Genomic DNA, 5,516 nt, shown 5'->3' on the forward strand with positions numbered 1-5,516 from the left:
GGAGACAAAATCTTCAAGTTCCAATAAGGTGAAAAGTGAAACTAAGTGAACAGAGAGAAATTTAAATTAAAAGGATGAAAAATGGGTTAGCCATACAAACTACAAGCTGTTCATTCATCCTTATGTAGTGTATGTAAAGCATCACAGTTGGTAACCCAGTTTCACTAACCTTTATTCTTCTTCTTATTTCATTTTAACTAAACTTCTAAGGTTTGGCCCAGTTGTGTTCAGCGATGGAAAATAACCATACATTTACTCATGTATTCTACTTAAGTACAGTTTTGAGGTAATTACTGTTCCGGTACTTTGTGCTTAAACTCTACAACAATTATAAGGGATCAATCTTTATTTACTATAATCACTGAATAAATGATGATATACTAGTATAGATTACGGCAAGGGACAATTAAGCTAAACCCCATGTAAAGTATGTAAAACTAAGTCCACCTTTACCAGTTGAAACATCATGGAGATGAACAAATTGATCCTTCAATAAGTATAATACAATAACATAATTATTCTAAAATTTGCCATGTTGCATTGTGAATACTTTTCAGACTTTAAGCATATTCAGTGCTGATACTTTTTTTTACTGAGGTAAAATTCTGAATGTAGGATATATACTTTACTTACTATTTATACAATGAGATATTACTATTTTACTTAAGTAAAAGGTCTGCGTACTTCTTCAACCACTGATATACATACAATAATATATATGGTTAAACTTTACTTTTAAGAGCGAAACTTTAATGTTACATTTCTTATTTTTGCAGTAGTACTACAGTAGAACTGTAGTGATAGTTGTGAATCTTGTGTGATTTCCAACCCTGCAACCTGTAAAACAGGCCTGAGAGTCAGAGGTGAACAGCAGAATATTGTGAGGTTCTCTTCTCTGCTGCAGCTCACTTAATTAATGGCCCATCAGGAGGAGGGGCCGTCCCCCGCTTTCTGCCATACACACTGCATAGAGCAGGTGACCTGCAGGTGACCTGAACTCACAGAAAGCTGCCCTTCCCCCCCACCTGCAGAGTGGAGCTGAATCTCAGAGCTGAAGGAGAAGGTACAGCAGGTTCTAGCATTTAAAAAGACTGGAGCGACTCAACTAAGGAAAAGACGACTTTTAAACAGTTTCTGTGCAGGTAAGATTTTATCAACTCTTATTTTTAGCTTCCACACATAAGTTAATTTAGACTTTTTATTGCAGAATGGAGTTGCTAGTTGTTGTAAATTGTAACTGCTAACTTAATCGTCAGGCAGTGACTTTTTGTATAACTATGTGAACATATATTAGTTCAGAGTTTTTTTTAACAACATTGCAGTCACACATTAACCATTATAGAGCTTAGATTGGGCCCAAAAAATCAAGCCCGACCCATCGTTCAAATTTAACTAGTTATGAGCCCAAGCCCGATTTAAAGCCGACAATTTTTAATACGTGGGCCGTTATAACCCATATGTTGACATGACCGGAACAGTGTTAGAAGGTTTTGAAGTCAGTTTGTATCTTTTTCTGAAAATGAGAAAGTGGACACATTTATAACTCCATTTAGAACTTGTTAAATGTTTCAAGCATTTTTTTTTATATCTAGTCTGATTTGTTTTTCAAAGACTTAGTTTGTAGAACTACTTAAAGTGACAGCGGTTTTATAGAAGATAAGTTTTTCAAATGTTTACATTCAAATGTAGTTCTAAGACACTACAGCAGAGAGCTACACTTTAGAAACTACACTGCAGTTAATGCTTAACAGTCTGTTTTTTTTATTGTGAAGCCAAAGTAGCTGTAGCTGTGCTCTCATGGCTTGTTTGTAAAGTTTTCAATATTCTTTTTGGTTTTAGGTCCAGAAGTTGATGGCTGTGAGAAAAACACAGGTATGTGCGTTTATAAAATCTTTACTCTACCCTGATGTAGACTCTTCACTTCACAACAGTTGGTAGTAGTTTAATTCAACGTTGAAAGACGACTTTTAAACTGAAAAGTGACAAAAAACTGACAACTGATAACACAAACAGGATTTCACATCTGGAATCATAGGTTAGGGTTAGGCTGCTCATTCTGTACTCACAGACTTATGAATGAAGGCAGTTAATATTTTAATTTGTGCACTGAGACTGGTTTTGTTATCCAATTGTAGCACATTGAATTGCAATATACTTAAGATTCTTAGCCCTATTATTAGTTACGCTAGTATTACTATTTTCTGGAAAAACCTTAGCACCCATCACCACTCATATACAACATCATGAATGACTGTAATATCCAAGTAACCAACACTGGATCACAAAACTGCAAGGTGAAAGGATCAATTTCATGTCTTCTCTGGAGATGTTCAGATACATTATGGTGGGGATTTGTGAAAATTTCAGCTCAAGTTTTAAACGATAGAGGTCATAAGTCAATTGTATGGTAATATTTGAGGGGATAGTTTTATGGCACTTATTCGTACAGCCAAATGAATTCAATTACAGAGCTGTTGCACTGTGCTAGATGAATTAATACTAAATAAAAAAAGCAGGCTTATTATATTTTTATGTAGCTTATTTACAGATCTGAAAACCCATTGTTTAAGTGTTGATGTTGTTCAGTGAGGTTTGTCTTCTGACTGTGGTTGAAGGAAGTTAGTCGCACACTTGTAACTAATGTTTTGGCATGATATTTTCTTACGTCTTCTGACTGTGACAAGCATTTTTTTTTCAACACGAGTGAAAATCCTGATTTTAATACACACACTTAACATTTGACATACTGGACATCCAAAAACAGTATGCGTGACATCTGCCTTTTCCAAACAAATACTAAAAAATGTTCTCAAGTCTTGAATATGAAACTGCATTTGGACAAATAGTATAATAGTAATGTAATGTAATATTCTAGTGCACATTGCTGCTTACAGTTTTGACCTCTTGAAATATAAGTGCTAGCAGCCAACTGTCAGATTTTGGTAGTTATGTTTTACTGTCAGCATTTAAATACACATGAACCCTGAATATGCATTATACCTGAGATTTCACTAATGGGTGCCACTGTTTGTCTGTTACTGTTGTAGATCAAAGTCCAGGAAAAAGCTTGGTGAAGAAGCCCTCACAGAAGAAGAAAATATGTCAAAAGACAGTGGAAGCAATGGGTAAGTTCTTTAAAACTGGACAAAAAAGGTATATACAGTCCAGACCACAAGTATTTGGGCAGTTGGACTTTTTGTTCTTCGACACAAATAAAGTGCTAAGTCTCAGCTTTCATTTAAATAGGTTGTCATCAATATAAAGAACTGTGTGTAAGACGTAGCCCTGTTAAAACATAATGCCCAAAGGTTCGAAGTCCAAAAGTAATTGGACCGATAATCAAGTCTAACAAATTTTCATATTTAATATTTGCAGTCAATGACTGCCTGAAGTCTTCAACCCATAGACATCAGTAGACTACAGGTTATGGTCATGAAGTTTTATCTTGATCATTGACAAAGAAATGTGTACACTTTCATCCTGGAGAGCATTCTGAACTTGCTGTACAGTCATAAAGGGGGGGGGGGGGGGTTTCATAACCATATGAATGATTTTCCAGTCATTAACAATATGTGCTCCCTGAGCTTGTAAGCCTACTCTAAATAAACCTGAAAGAAGCATTTTAATGTACTATCCATTTTTCTATTTAAAATTGAATGTACCGAAGAACAAAATTGTACACATGTCCAAATACTTAGTCTAGACTTAACTTCAAAGCTCTGATTAGATGCTTTCTGTGACCGCTTGCAAGGTGTGCATGAGCAGAGTCAAGGAATCTACGCTGGGATGTACAGTATGTATTTAAGGTTACACAATCTACATTGTCTTTTCTGTCATTTGTAGAGCCACCCATAGTAAAGGCGAAGAGACCGTGGAGTGAAGCAGAGAGGAGTGCGGTAAACAAACACATGGCAAAGTTTATTGCAGAGCGCCGTGTTCCAGGTAAAGAACACTGCATGCGATGCATAAAAGAGAAGGAAGCCTTGGGTCAAAGATCATGGAAGGATGTAAAGAACTACACAAATGTCACATTAAACCGGAGGTGTGCTACAAGGCAGCTTCACTTTTGAAGACCTTTATTGTGCAATATAATGTTGTTCTAATTGATGTCTGGTGCAGTTCTTCTGATGCTTTGTGCAGTACTGTTCAAGTGGTGTTTCAAAACAGAAATAAGGCACATTTGCAACTAACATTTAATTTAATTTATTAATTGGACAAATATATTCTTAATAGTTTGTTTTATAAAATGTCAGAACATTTTGAAAAACACCTAAAACAAAGTGTAAGGTTGTCTTCAGGTTTATTTTGTTCAAATGACAGTTTTTGTGACAAGTGAGAAAGAAAGCAGCAAATTCTCAAAGTTGATGTTTGAACAAACTGAAATAAATGTTCTGATAACTAAGAGTTAACACTTATTGTTTTTTATTGCTTTACTTCAGTTCAGAAATACATCTGTGCTTTTGTGCAGTAGTCTGATCAATGGTCACATCATTCATTTGTGTATATTCTTCTGTATATGAACCTCAAACTGCAACTCTTCAAAGACTCTCCAATTGATATATTTTTTTACAGTATTTGTCTGTTCTAAAACATAAAATGGCAGCAAAAAAAGAACTGCAAGCAAAAGAAAGAAGTTAAAATAGTCTAGCCTGAATTGAACCCAATAGCGCCCCCTAGAAATGGTCCTCACTTGAATGGTAGAATGACGGTTCTTATACTTAGTTTTAAAAATAATCTGAGGTGGAAAACTGAGTCATGGAGACATCTAGTGTTTAAATGTAGCATTACTTTGTCTGTAAGTATAGCAGAAAGGGTGGTCCTCACTTCAATAGCTGTTATATCCGGTCCTCACTTTTAAGCCCATACAGGAATGTGTGTGTCTGTGTGTGTGTGTGTGTGTGTGTGTCTGTGTGTGTGTTTGTGTGTGTTTGTCTGTGTGTGTGTGTGTGTGTGTGAACTCTGAACTTTGAAGGAACAACCAAGTCCAACATTACAGACAGTATTAGACGTTATCAACAGGATCGTAAAGGGTTGGCGATACAGTTTTATACACAGTGCAAATGGGACAAATACATCGTCCTCGTCTTCTTCATTATTATTACTCATTATTATATCTGTGTTGCCAACTGGTCCAGGACAGATGACGGTGGCATCGGACTGGCAGTTTGGGGGGAAATGTTGGGTCTCTGTAGCTTATAGAGTGTGGTCTAGACCTGCTCTATTTGTCCTGAGATGTCTTGTTTACATTTGACAATATGAAAAAAATGGAATAAATCCTGCATACACAGACTCACACATTTAGAAAAGGGTTTATGGGGACAACCTGTTTACAAGGACTCTGTGTGTGTGTGTGTGTGTGTGTGTGTGTGTGTGTGTGTGTGTGTGTGTGTGTGTGTGTGTGTGTGTGTGTGTGTGTCTGTGTGTGTCTGTGTGTGTGTGTGTGCGTGTGTCTGTGTATTCAGTGTGTGTGTGTGTGTGTGTGTGTGTGTGTGTGTGTCTGTGTGTGTGTGTGTGTG

At 36.4% G+C, this 5,516-nt stretch overlaps 1 long non-coding RNA gene across 1 annotated transcript; it reads left to right on the forward strand.

Annotated features, from left to right (window-relative positions):
* The first annotated feature begins 774 nt into the window (after positions 1–774).
* LOC144533799 (uncharacterized) lies at positions 775–4,928 on the forward strand. Its single transcript, XR_013503470.1, has 3 exons — positions 775–1,142; positions 1,840–3,125; positions 3,844–4,928. It is a non-coding gene; the product is annotated as an uncharacterized LOC144533799 (long non-coding RNA).
* The last annotated feature ends 588 nt before the right edge of the window (positions 4,929–5,516 follow it).

The sequence above is a fragment of the Sander vitreus genome, chromosome 18 (genome assembly GCF_031162955.1).
Source record: "Sander vitreus isolate 19-12246 chromosome 18, sanVit1, whole genome shotgun sequence".
Taxonomy (NCBI): domain Eukaryota; kingdom Metazoa; phylum Chordata; class Actinopteri; order Perciformes; family Percidae; genus Sander; species Sander vitreus.